This window comes from Oryctolagus cuniculus, chromosome 7 (assembly GCF_964237555.1).
Source record: "Oryctolagus cuniculus chromosome 7, mOryCun1.1, whole genome shotgun sequence".
Taxonomy (NCBI): Eukaryota; Metazoa; Chordata; class Mammalia; order Lagomorpha; family Leporidae; genus Oryctolagus; species Oryctolagus cuniculus.
The window spans coordinates 157,702,317-157,716,282 of record NC_091438.1 but is presented as its reverse complement, the minus strand read 5'-3'; the positions used below and the strand labels follow the sequence as shown (position 1 = coordinate 157,716,282).

General features: G+C 51.9%; 1 protein-coding gene across 5 annotated transcripts in view; it reads left to right on the top strand.

Moving 5' to 3' along the window:
* The window catches only part of PEX14 (peroxisomal biogenesis factor 14), a 153,865-nt gene that overhangs the window by 24,936 nt on the left and 114,963 nt on the right, over positions 1 to 13,966 (top strand). The gene's annotated exons all lie outside the window — the stretch shown is intronic.

Genomic DNA, 13,966 nt, shown 5'->3' with positions numbered 1-13,966 from the left:
ACCGTGTTGCTGATCAGTAGTCGTGAGCGACATACCCGAGGGAGCATGGTGCTGGGCTGCTTCTGTGTCCTGGTTGTCTGAAATAGCTGTCTCTGCCCCTCAGGGCTGCAGACCTCAGGTGGCCCTTCAGCAGCAGGCCAGGAGGGCCTTCTGGGCTTGCCTGGTCACTCACTAGGCTTATGCAGTCTCCCCAGCATTTTCCTCCTAGGCTGTTGGAAGGGAGTTGCTGTGGTGGTCAGAGCCAGCACTGCCTGCCCTCCACCAGCACATTTGTGTTGCACTTTGGGCCTCCTGTAAATCCTGTCGTCCGGGAAGGAAGACTGGTTCTGTACAAACCAGGTGCATTTTAGGGGTTCAGCTTCCCGAGTGTCCACTCTCAGTGGTGACAGCAAGCTTGGGGTGTGCTGCCAAGGTTCTGCGGCCTCACCCGTTTTTCTTCACTCTCCTCCTGGCAGTCGTGGGAGAAGGTCCCTGGCGGGTAGGAGCCAGTTTGAGTTTTCACGTGGCTAAGCCTTTCTGTGGCAGAGGGGAGCTGGGGAGAGGCCGAGGGCTGGAGGCTGCCAGGGCGTCGTCAGGGAGCAGTGCTGTGAGTCAGGCCCCTGCTGTCACCAGTGGCTGTGCCTCACGGCGCTCTTTTTGTCTTGCTTGGGTTCTTCTTGAGGTCCTGGCGGTGGGAGAGCCAGAGGAGACCTTGCTCCGCCGGTCTCTTGGATAAGGCACTTGGTACCTCCCGTGGGGTCTGCACGGGTCATGTCCTTCTGGCCGAAGCTGTGGCTGGTTTTAGACTAAAGTCCAGATTGAACCCAGTAGTCCTCTTCAGTGCTTTCTTGCTCTGTCTCTGTGAATGCCGTTTGACTGATTTAACTGTCGATCAGGAGAAGGGCGGCCCACCCGTCTCTGGGCATGATTGGGGAAACTGGCTGGGAGCGCCGAGCGCTTGGCAGGCGCTCTGGTCTCTGGCCCTTTGCTCTGCTAATGGTTCTGTCCACTGCTCTGTTCCTGTGTACTGTGCATCTGCTTGCTGGTTGGCTGTGTTTTTACTTCTTTCTTTTCTGGGAGGCCCTGAGCAGTCTTCAAACCCTCGTAGCCTGTGATGGTCCCGAGTTCAGACTCATTCTCTCCAGGCCAACTCTACAATTACCTTATATTTAATTAATATTTTTCTCTTCTTTACGTACTTGCTGCATAATTGCTCAGAGAAAAGAAAACACATAGCAGCAATTTATATATATATAAAAAAAACCAATAATTAAAAAAAAACCCTGAAATAAACTCTCATCTCATTTGGGCTGATCCTGTGAGTTGGGTAATTAGGGCCCTATTAAAAGATAGACCCTTTGTCTTTCCCTTTTTTTTATTAATTTTTTTATATTAAACTCCCACAGTCTCTCAGTCATGCCCTTATTGCTTTTGGCCAACCGTTTGCTGCTGCCTGATTAAATGAGGGCACCAGCTGAGTTCTATGGTCTTGTGTGAACTACTTCTTCCTCCTGGGAATGGCAGTGGGAGGGTGTCGGGCAGAGGAGCCTGGCTTGGGTGGCAGGGGGGGACCCAGGGTGAGCAGGAGGAGAGCCTGTGGCTGCTGGGAACCGGCAGGGTGCTGGAGAAGGGGTGCCGTGGCAGCCGTCCCCGCAGGGAGCGCCCCAGCGCGGTGCCACGCTATAGCTCTGGCTTGTGGACACACTCAGCTCGCGGCCCGGCAACGGGGGGCACTTTGTTGGGTGTGTGTGAGCATTTTCTGGGGGCTGCGCCTAGCCTGGGCTTGGAGGCTGGGGACCAGTGGAAGACCAAGGTGAGCCTTGCTCTCAGGTGAGAACATACTTTATTTGGGCAAGAGAAAGCATTCGCACACATGAAACAGGCAGCAGCACGAGGCTGCACGTGGTCTCAGCAAACAGCACCAAACCACCTGTGATTTGTGTGCAGCGTATAACGCTGTGGAGCCTAGCGAAGCGAGTTGTTCAGAACAGTTCTGCGGAGGGTGGGAGAGGGGCTTAGGCATGGTTTCTGTGAGGGCTGAAGCCCGGACTTGAGGAATAGGGCATCCCGGTGTTGGGAGAACACCCTACCAAGTTGCGTTTGTTTTTCTTTTTAACTGAGTGCATATTTCCCACAACATTTTTTTTTTTTTTTTTTGACAGGCAGAGTGGACAGTGAGAGAGAGAGAGACAGAGAGAAAGGTCTTCCTTTGCTGTTGGTTCACCCTCCAATGGCCGCCGCGGCCGGCGTGCTGTGGCCGGCGCACCGCGCTGATCCGATGGCAGGAGCCAGGATCCAGGTGCTTTTCCTGGTCTCCCATGGGGTGCAGGGCCCAAGCACCTGGGCCATCCTCCACTGCACTCCCTGGCCACAGCAGAGGGCTGGCCTGGAAGAGGGGCAACCGGGACAGAATCCGGCGCCCCGACTGGGACTAGAACCCGGTGTGCCGGCGCCGCTAGGCGGAGGATTAGCCTAGTGAGCCGCGGCGCCAGCCATCCCACAACATTTCTTAATGGAAGCTGCCTGGTCACTATCCTAAAAGAGTTAAGGTGGGATATTGAAGGCAAAAAATTTCTTATCTGTTTCTTTGTTGCAGAACTAGATAACCACTTTGAAGTAATTTTTCTCCCTCTGAAATAAGTGAGTTATGGGGATGGGGTTTGTGGTACAGCGGGTTAAGCCACCGCTTGGGTTGCCCATGTCCCATATCACAGTGCCTGGTTTGAGTTCCGGCTGCTCTGCTTCCAATCCAGCTTCTTGCTCATGTGCTTGCCGTAATAGCTGAGGCTGGCTCAGATGCCTGAGCCCCTGCCACCCATGGAGGAGATCCAGATGACCTGTGGACTCCTGGCTTTGGCCTGGTGCAGTTACAGCTACTGGGGGCATTTGGGGAGTGAATCATCAGGTGGAAGAACTCTGTCTTTCACTCTTTCAATAAATAAGTCAGTAAATCTTTTTTTTTTTTTTTTTAAGATTTATTTTATTTATTTGAAAGACAGAGTTACAGAGAAAGGTAGAGACAGAGAGAGAGGTCTTCCCTCTGCTGGTTCACTCCCCAAGTGGCTGCAGTGGCCGGAGCTGCGCCAACCTGAAGCCAGGAGCCAGGAGCCTCCTCTGGATCTCCTATGTAGGCGCAGGGTCCCAAGGACTTGAGCCATCTTCTGCTTCTATCCCAGGCTATAGCAGAGTTGGATCGGAAGAGGAGCAGCCGGGACTAGAACCGGTACCCATATGGGAGGCTGGCACTTCAGGCCAGCGTGTTAACCCGCTGCACCACAGCACTGGCCCCAAGTCAGTAAATCTTTAGAAAGGAAGTGAGTGGTTACGGAAGACGCTCCTTGGGGCAGTCAGTGCAGTGCAGGTGGCACTGTTCTGTTGGTGTTCGTGTGTCTGCGTTACTGTCTTGCTTTCCTTGCTCGGGAAGGAAGGAAGGCCTGCTTTTCATTTTTGTCTCATTTGAGCCATAAAACTTGCTGTGATGCCGTTCGAAGTACAGCTGTGTGGTCTGCAGCGACGCCTTTGTGTTTTTAGATCCTCTGGTCTTGATTTCAGCCAGGTGGTGACCCTGCCTTGTCCCTTCAGTTCCTCTCCTCCCACACCCTCCAGATAGAAGCAGCCCGGCACCACTGCGTCTGTCGTGCTCTGGAGTATCCCGGTGTCACCAGGACTGGAGACTGGGCTCAGACGGGGCTCGAGGCATCCTGGAAGTCGCGCTGAAACCTGTCACTGACAAAGCCTCTTTGCTGCAGCAGAAGCTGCCGATGCCGTCTTGCTCTTCCTGCTCTTCCCCAGGCCTCGCCTCCCGGCCAGGGCGCCTGGCAGCCCTCCAGTGCCGCTGACCTGCTGCTGCCCGGCCTGGGCTCTGGCTCCCTGCACTGCCCTGGCAGGGTTAGTCCCTGCTTTTCTGTGGGTTGGCGAGAATGGGCCGTCTGCACAGAGAAACCTGGTTCCCATCTTGTTTGGATACCGAAACTAGGATTAAGTAACCTTCTGGGATTTCCTTTTCGTCCTTCGAGTTTTGGTCATTTGAAGTCAGCAGTAACTGCGGTTTCCTTTATAGTTTACTCACGTGTTTCATCTCAGCTTCTCAATACTCAGCAGTACTGTTGATCACCTGCTTTACGTAGTATTTTTGGGTTTTGCCTGAACTAGAATTTCACCTGTTTGGTTTTTGAACTGATTAACCAGAGCCTAGTAATCAAAGGGCCATTAATACCTTGAATGAGTTCAGGAAGCCAGTCCTGGGAGCCTCTCTTGAAGTAGGCTATGCCAGTTGCCCGCCTCCTGAGGGCCTCCCGTCTGCACTCCTGGTGCAGTCTCCCCGTATCCGTGTCTTCTGCGGCTTCCGTGGTTCCCGTGTGTCCGAGGGGTGCTTGTTGGCAGGCTCACTGTGGAGGGTGGTTCTCATTCTTTTCTCACCAGACTGTTTCTGAAGGATGATGTTCACATGCTCAGTGCATTTTTTTTGTGTGGACTTGTGTGCGTGTGAAAGTGTACTGTAAGGATGTGGATAGCAGATAGCATATAAAGATGCTTCAGAAAGCCCATGGGAAAATGGAATTAAAAGACAAGTTTATTTTGATGCAAAAAAATAAAAGTCCATGTGGAGTTTTTCATAATATTTTCCATGAACATTAAAATGTCTATTTTCATGTACTAGAAAGAGGGACAGAATGATACAGAAAGAGAGAGAGAGATCTTCCATCTGTTGGTTCGCTCCTCAAATACTGACACCAGCCGGGGCTGGGCCAGGCCAAAGCCAGAAACCCAGAGCTGCATCCAGATCGCCCGCATCTGAGCCTTCCAGAACGCGTTAGCAGGAGCCGGGTTGGAAGTAGAGTACCTTAGGTCTCAAACTGGGCACTCCGGTGTGGGACGCAGGCCTCCCAAGTGGCAGTTTAACCTGTCGTGCCACAGTGCTCGTCCCTTCGTACATTTTTTGAAGACCTTTGTACGTGTGTATTTCAGTTTTTTTACATCACAATAAACTTACTTTTGAATTCCATTTTCCACAAACTCTTTGAAGTATTCATATAAATGAGTGTAAGATTCAAAGAGTTTTGTGTGGGGAAATAAAATTGATTTTGATCCTTTCCTCATGAAAGTGTTTCACAGGCACACGGGTAATGAAACCATCCATTTAGACATTTCAAGAAATTCATTTTTTCCCAGGAACAATAAATAACTAGGGCAAACCTCATTTTAAAGTAGTAACTGTTAGTTTAAAAATCTGTCGTGGTTGGTTTCTGTGCAGTTGAGTGTGTTGGAGCTGTGGTTTCTGCCCCCGTGCCCTCTCGGGGGGTGTCTGGGAGTGGGAGTGACATTACAGGGGGAATCTGAAATCCTCTCAGCATGTCTTTTTAAAGTAAATTCTCTGCCGGCACTGTGGCTCACAAGGCTAATCCTCTGCCTGCGGTGCTGGCACCCTGGGTTCTAGTCCCGGTTGGGGCGCCGGTTCTGTCCCGGTTGCTCCTCTTCCAGTCCAGCTCTCTGCTGTGGCCCGGGAAGGCAGTGGAGGATGGCCCAAGTGCTTGGGTCCCTGCACCCGCATGGGAGACCAGGAGAAGCACCTGGCTTCTGGCTTTGGCCGGCCGTGGCGGCCATTAGGGGGAGTGAACCAATGGAAGGAAGACCTTTCTCTCTGTCTCTCTCTGTCTATAACTCTCTCTGTGTCTCTCTCTCTCACTGTCTAACTCTGCCTGTCAAAAAAGTAAATTCTCTAGATTTTGATGCTTGAACTGCTATTAGCAGCGTCTTCCTCTGGGTGCCCCCCAACTGCTAAGAAACCTGGGGACGAAGATCAAGTGTAGACAGGGAAGAGGGGGTCTCGTTGCCCCTTGCTGGTCCTGATCCTGCCGTTCCGAGGATGTAGCTTTTCAGATAGGAGAGGTGGTTGGCTCTCCTTCTCCGCTGCTCCGCGTCATCACAGTAAAGACACTCCAGTGAAGGGGAAGGTTTGCTTTTTCCTTCCCGATGTCCACAAGCCCTGCTTGCTGGTTGGGCGGTGCCTGAGACTCCCACCTGCTCTGGGAGGAAAACTGGTCCAGAGCGAGTGCCGGAGGAGAGCGCCGTCTGTGCTGGGGGGTGTCCCCTCCAGGCCGCTGCCTCTTCCCGCTCTGTCATCCTGTGCTTGGAGAGGAGAGGCAGTGGCCTTGAAGTTGTTTCCTCTTTCAGGTAAATGAAGAGGTTGTTTTTCAGTTTTAAGGTATCCTTTTACAAGTAATTATTAAATGAATCGAAACTCTTAGGGGTGATAATTAAAGAAATGGAATTTGGAATAATTATTCGCCTTTGTTTACACTGCGGGTTCCTGGCGCTCACAGTAATACTTTACGTTTGCTGGGCTTCCCGTAATCACAGGCCCTGCCCCTGCACTGAGCGGTGTCCTGATTTTGGACGTGTGGGAACTGAGGAAGTGGGCGCTCGTGCGCCTTTCTTCGGAGCCACACAGCGACTGAGGGGCTGGTCTTTAATCTTGTCGCCAGCATCATTCTTTCAGAAGGAACAGTTGGGTCGCCCCCCTCTTCTCCCGGAGGTGCCGGCTTTCCAGTTCCTGCAGATGCCCTGCTGGTGCCGGCGCTGGGCTCTGCAGGACTCTCACTTGGGTGGAGGCGCGTTCTGAAGCGGGCTTTCTTCTTGTTTGGGATACTTTTCACGTAGAGGTGTCTCTGGAGTGTGTAGTGAAGGATAGGTATCCTGCGTCCCTTGCAAGCCCCTAGTTTGCAGAGCTCTGAACATCCCACTGTACTCAGGACAGCCGAGTGCCCTATGTGTTCCCGGGTAATTTCAACTTAAAATATTTCAGCCCTTTGTCGAGCCACGCAGACCAATTTTGCCTTGAAAAATGCGATCTTGTAGTGAATCCCCCTTGTGTGCCGTGAGAAGCCGCGGGAAGACAGAGTGCTGCTCTAGAAGGGCGTGTTCACCGCCCTCCCTCCCCCCCAGCTCTCCTTTCTTTTATGGTTTGTAGTTATAACCAAGATTTATGCCTGTTGCTCCACAAATCTTCCCTCTGCCATTGTGAGTTTGTCTGAACGGTCTAGAGATGGGGCCGACACTGAGTGATTCTCGAGGTAAATCTGCCCGGGCCCTTCCTGACAGTTGGAGGCGGAGAGGAGCTAATGCGTGGCCCCAGTGGGGCGGGTGTGGGATAAATCGCCCTGTCGAGCAGGCAGGCTGCCACCTTTGTGGCCTCAGCCGTGACCCTGGCACGGCTGCCCTGGCCGTGGTCAGTGAGTGCTTCCGGACAGATCCGTGGGTGCAGGCCCACAGCAAGAGCGTGTCTGGGGACAGGGCCACTTCTTCTGGCCTTGTGGTGGCAAAGAGCTGCTCACAGAATCAAGCATGCAAGGAGATTATTTGTATAAATGATTTAGTTTTCCACACTTCACTGAAAATGGCTTCTGATGGGGAAGGGGAGTCAACGACATCTCTTCAGCGTCTTTCTCCCGGCCTGCCCTCGCCTTTGCCTTGTCCTTTTGTCTCTTGTGCACTTCGGAGAGTTGTTTTGAATGAAATGAAGTGGGAATATAGATAAATATATATTACTACTTTAAAATTTACTTATTTGAGAGGCAGACAGAGAAAGAAAGCCCCCAGCCACTGGTTTACTTCCCGAATGCCTGAAGCAGCCAGAGCCAGGACGCCAGGCTCCCACATAGGACCGAAACCTTGAGCCATCACGGCTGCTTCCCAGGGTGTGTGTTAGCAGGAAATCCAGAGCCGAGCTGGGCCTCTCACACAGGCCCTCCAGGGTGGGACTTGAGTGCCTTAACCGGTACCTGAACCAGTAGGTGAATGTCAGCCCCCGGATGTATGTTTTAAAGGGCTCAAACTTGCATTTGATACACTCATTTAAATAGTTGGCTGCTGGGGCCAGTGGAACCTACTCGCCAGGCCCGGGTGCCCTGAACGAGGCTGCTCCCCGGCTCGTCAACTGCACACTCGCTCCTCACGCCCCTTCCTAAACCTGTGTGTGCCAGATTGTATTAGTTGTTGAATCAGGTTGGATGTCAACAAATGAAATATAAATGTGAGGAGGGGATTCTGCAGCTCTAATGTGTTCTATAAAGATAAATATGGAGAGTGGGTTCTGTGAAACCAAGTTAGATGCTGTGGTAAATATGAATTGCTAAAAAAAAAAGTGCTCTCAGATTCGGTGTGAGACACAGGTAAACACTGGGGGAGGATGTCTGTAAGTTTCTCATTTTGCTTTAGAAACTATGGAGGGTGCGTTATGGGTGGGGCTTATGTAGGGAAGATGGCTGGGAACGTCAGGCTGTGGCCCACACTCAAAGAAAGGTCTTGGCTCTACATCAAAAGGTTAGCAAATGACTGTACATTTATAGGTTTTCGGTTAATATAAAATGTTTCAGGTATGTAGAGCAGGCTCCATTTTTAATGATCCCCTGCCTTAACTGATTTTTTGATTAACTGAACAATTACTAGTGCTGATCACATAGGGCAGGGCTGCTTCTCTGCCCCGTGCCGGCCTCGGCGCTGGTTTCTTTATTTTCGTCCTGTTTGGCTCCAGCAGCTCTGTGAGGATTCCTCTCTTGCTGCACTTCACAGTGAGGAAGCTGGAACCCAGGACAGGGAAGTTCCTGGAGCTGGGAAGTGGCCGGACTGAAACCCAGAGTTCCAAATCCGTACCGCTGAGCCCAGCAGGGTGGGAGAGCACGCCTGGGTGACCCGGTGGGCCCCGCCTGTGAGCAGCCTCCTGGCAAGCGCCTGGCTGGCCCGAGGGTGTGCACTGCGCAGCCCGGCTGCACAAAGCTCCAGCGTCGCCTGCTGATCCTGCTTTCTCTAGAGCTGTTGCCTTAGATTGCTTGCCCTGGTTGGAGTCTTTTGTATGCATCTTAGCTGTTGAAAGGGCACCTATTAATTTATCACAGGTGATGTGTGCCTCCTCAGGCTCGGAGGAGGCGTCTGCACCCATGTACCTCACTAATGACAGGTTGTGGGGATCGAGAGGAGATAATAGGACCTTCTCATCTGCCGTCTGTAGGGAAGTGCTATGTCCCTGGTGGCTTCTAGGGGGCAGCAGCCGCTTGCTAGTTCTGCTCGCAGAGCCGAGGCGGTCCGTTGGGCGATTTGCTCTGGGCTTTAGCCCTGTAACTGGTGCTGCGTACGAAAATACAGTAAACAGGATCCTTCATTTCTTTCTCCGCTCCCCCTTTATCTGTGTCCCTATCAACTCCACCAGTTCCTCATTGTCAGAGTTAAGGCAGCAAAGTTCACGGGCTTTGAAGATAAGAGAACAGAGATGTCTTTATGAGAGTAAAATCTTGTCACATCTCACTTGTTGCCAGCTACTAGACACTGATAGCCTGCTCTAATGATGTTTAGAGGTTTTGAAACTCTCCCCCGTGGACACGTGTCTTTATTCTGTAGGGAACACGGCTGTCACATGGTTAATTACCTGTCGTCTTGTTGGCGCTCCCTTCCCCCCAGCCAGGCCAGGCTTACAGAGGGTTCCCTTCCATCCCAAATGACTTATTTCAGAAGCACCTTGAGGGGAACACTCAGATTTGCCAATGTGTCGGCTTTCGGGGCCCAAGGCCGACAGGGGGACACTGCGCCTTGTCAGGCGTGGCTGGTTCTCCCTGGCTCGGTGTTCCTGGCTGCTCTCACTTTTTCACTGGTTGGTCAGGAAAAGGAGCGAGACTGGTTGCAGGCAGAACTGAATGTTTGCCATCCACGCAGAGACGCAAATTAGCCACAACATTTCAGCCGTGTGAGGTTTATTCATTATTTAGGGTGAGCGAAAAATTCCCGGTCCTGACTCTGCCGTGGGAGGAACAGGTGACCTGTGGCTGCCTTCTTGCCAGATGGCTTTGTGTTCTCCGGAGTTTTCTTCTGAGGACCCCAGGGCCCTGGAGAAGGGCAGGAGTTTGTATCCAGCTCCAGCCCAGGGAGAGGTTTTCCTCGCAGCTGAAGGCGTGCCTCTCACCCCCCGCCCCCGCCCCAGCACCCTCTGTTGCCTCTGAAACATGACGGTTAATAGGGTCTATTCATGAACAGGAGTTGTGACTGGAAGTGGTGCGGATCTCTGACGGTGAAGTGGCCTACGACTCCCGCTTACCAAATGGTTGTCGTCCGTGTTGTTATTTCTGTTGGACTTTGGAAGAACTCAGCCTGGGCTCCAGAGCCCCGTTTCTGAGAGGACGTTTTGATTCCTCTGTGATGTCCAGAAAGAACCTTATTTCTGCTGACACCTGGGTCTGCGGCCGGCCCCCGCCCGTTTCTCTCCCCTTCCTTTCTGCTTCTGCTCCGTCCCCTCGGCGGCCCCGTCAGCCAGGGCGTCCCCCGGCCAGCCTGGCCGTGCCGCGCGGCGAGAGGGACGCTGCCGTGTTTGTTTTTGCAGCTCCTGGATTTGGTTTAATGTACGATTGATTTTTTTAATGTATTTAATCATTTTCTTCTTACCTCATAAGGATTAACCTGCACAAACCTCATTTTATCCTAAGTGTGGCTTTGGGAGGAAGGGAGAAGAAAATTGAGTTTCTCTGGCTTATTTTATTCTTTCACTTTTTATTTGCCGAGTGGCTCTTCCTGCCGAAGCGGCTCTGGAAAGTACAGTGTGTTTTTGTGGCCATCGCTGACTCCCTTCGCACTGGTCTCCCCTGCATGCAGGGGGCTCGGTGATAACTGGTGCAGTCTCATCAGTCAGTCAGGGACTAGCGGGGAGGGCTGCCTACCCAGCACATGCGAGGCATCACCGTTCGGTGTCTGCCCCTGAGTCGGGGCTCGCCGGGTCAGCCCTGTCCTGACGCTGTGCCTTGGCTTGCCTAATTGTTTCGCACGGTCACCGGGATTTACGGATTGTAGCCTAATCTGCCCCCTTCCGATGGTTCTTGTTAGTTCCTGCTTCCTGGTCCTGTATGTGAAGCGTGAATTTGCAGAGGTTTCTGTTCTCCTTCGTGGGTTTCTGGTGCCCAGGGTGGTTAGGTGGCCGCCTGAGGTTGATGGTCCCTGCGTCGGTGTCTGCAGAGTTCAGATGGGGGCAGGTCTTTGTGAGAGTCGGATTGAGCCTCACTTTGGGTGGTTATCTGGTTTGCCTTCTACCCTGTCTGCTGTGATCCGGCGTGGAGGGAGAGTATCCCCCATTACCCTGCCAGGCTTCCAGGTGCTCCCGATTGGAAGGCTTTTAGGCGCTGAGGGGGAAGGCGTCCCCTTGCTGTGTTTCTGAGTGAGACACATTTTGTGTATGCTTGTTTCCGACACTTTGCTAAGCTCTCCTTGGGATGGGCATACCCTGTGTGGCTCAGCTCCCGGCACACATTTGTGGAGTGAATGCATGTATGTGCGGCTTACGCTGATGGAGAGGAGAAGCCCTAGAGGTGGACTGCACAGCTGCTGCTGGCTTCCTGCTAGGACTTAGGGTGCAGGGTTCCCATTGGGATGCGCAGACGCTGATGTTTAGAGGCTCGGAGCCACAAAGGCAGCATCAGAGGGAACATTACAACCCAGGCCTTTGTAGCCTTTCCGTTATTATGGTTTAATTCTTGACAGTCTTTATTTGCAGTGACACTGGGACCAGAGAAGACAGTGCTCACTCCCACCTCGGTGTTCTTCCTCTCCACATCCTGCTCTGTAGCTGTGTGCACTGACAGGCAGCGTGCAGCGTGCAGCGTGCAGGCACGGAGCTGCCCTCCACTTTGTCTAGAAACAGCCGCTTTTGACTCAAGTTGGAAACCAGATGACTCACCATTCTGTTTGTTTTATTGCAACTGTCGTTTCACGAAACGCCCGGGAAGCTCCACACTGTGCATGCCAAAGCCAGGTCTCCGTCTTTCTTCTGTATTTTGTTACCTCTTCTGTGATCTCTAATCTTTCATGTTTCTCCTCTCCCCTTCCCTTTCAGAATTGTTTTCTCTTTCATTACTTTCTCCTTCTCTGTCCCTCCCTTCCTTCCTGCCCCTCCTCCCTACCTTTGATGACTCTAATGAAATCTGTAGTTGAAGTAGTTTTGCTAACATCATGGTGCTGCTTTAATGCTAACTGATTGAGAGCGTATATCTTGAAATTTTTATGTATGGTTTAGAAATGAAAATGTCCGTGCGTGTCAGAGTTTGTAAAGTGCTCATTGAACTCAGCTCTAGAAGCTGAGTGCCAGGTCACATCATAACAGTAACTCTTTCTTTTTTAAAAGATTTATTTAGGGGCTGGCATCGTGGCGTAATAGGTTAAACTGCTGCCTGCAATGCTGGCATGCCAAATGGGTGCTGGTTCAAGTCCCAGCTGTCCCACTTCTGATCCAGCCCCCCGGTAATGTGCCTGGGAAAGCAGCAGAGGATGACCCAAATCCTTGTGTCCTTGCACTCATGTGGGAGACTTGGATGAAGCTCCTGGCTCTTGGCTTTGGCCTGGCCCAGCCCTGGCCGTTGCAGCCAACTGGGGAGTGAACCAGCGGGTGGAAGATCTGTCCCCCCAACCCCCAGCTCTGCCTTTCAAATGAATAAAATAAATCTTTAAAAAAAATTTGTTTGAAAGGTGGGGAGACAGAGAAAGAGAGATCTTCCATCAGCTGATTCACTCCCCAAGTGGACACAATAGCCAGGGCTGGTCTAACCTGAAGCCAGGAGCCCAAAATTCCATCTGTGTCTCCCATGTGGGTGGCAGGAGCCCAAATACTTGGGATGTTTTCTGCTGCTTTCCCAGGCACATTACCGGGGGGCTGGATCAGAAGTGGGACAGCTGGGACTCAAACCAGCTCACTGATATGGGATGTGGCCACTTAACTGCTGTGCCAAATGCCATCCCCATATAATGCATTTAAAACTTATTTATTTATTTGCTATGAAAAGGGAGAGGGAGAGGGAGGAAGAGAGTGAGACAGACAGATGGACTGACAGAGCTCCCATCTGCTGGTTTTCTCCTCAGATGACTGCAACAGGCTGAAGCCAGGAACCAGGAACTCGGTCCTTTTTTCCCATATAGTGGCAGGAACCCAACCACTTGAGCTATCACCTGCCCCCGCTCCCTCCCCCCAGGGAAACTAGACTTGGGAGTGGAGCTGGGAGTTGAACCCAGGCGCTCCAATGTGGGATGCAGGTGGCCCAGCTTTGCCCACAATGGCAAACAAATGCCCCATTTTTTATATTGCATTTTACAAAACGGTATATCCTAGTCTCTTCTACATAGCCATTTCCTTTATTGATGGCTGCCAGGATCACAGTAGCTCTAAGAGTGTTTGAATATCCTGGGAAAGTCTTCTGTGGGCTGTAGGTTCCTCTGACTTCTGAGGACTAGGGGAGCCATGACCTCTGTGTACTGTGGGACCTGCAACTTTTTTTTTTTTTTTAAGAGTTTTTTTTTTTTTTGTTTAAAAGACAGAGTTAGAGAGGTAGAGACAGAGAGAGAGGTCTTCCATCTGATGGTTCACTCCCCAATTGGCCACAACGGCTGGAGCTGTGCCGATCCGAAGCCAGGAGCCAGGAGTTTCTTCTGGGTCTCCCATGTGGGTGCAGGGGCCCAAAGACTTGGGCCATCCTCTGTTGCTCTCCCAGGCCATAGCAGAGAGCTGGATTGGAATTGGAGAAGCCGGAACTAGAACCGGCGCCCGTATGGGATGCTGGCACTTCAGGCCAGGGCTTTAACCCGCTGTGCCACAGCGCTGGCCCTGGGACCTGTGACTTCTGTGACTGCCAAGTCTCCTATTGACAGTGAGGTTACATCAAAATTGTGTATTGTTGAGAGCACCTTGATCTTGTTAACCTTTTTCTCCCTTAAGATGTTCGTTAACTGTAATTCCTGAAGTAGGGAGGACCTGTTCAGGGCTGGAGTTCTCACCCAGGACTTGCAGGATCTTTTTTCCTGGTCCCCGATACTGTGCCACTTGGCTAAGTCACCTGATTGATGACATGAGCATCATTGGGTGTTAAACACCTGGCCAGGGAAACGGGGGCCCTCTGTGGATTTACCCAAAGGATGGCAGACAGATTGTCGAATTTTAATGAAGGTGGGCGGGTCCCTGACGGAGCAG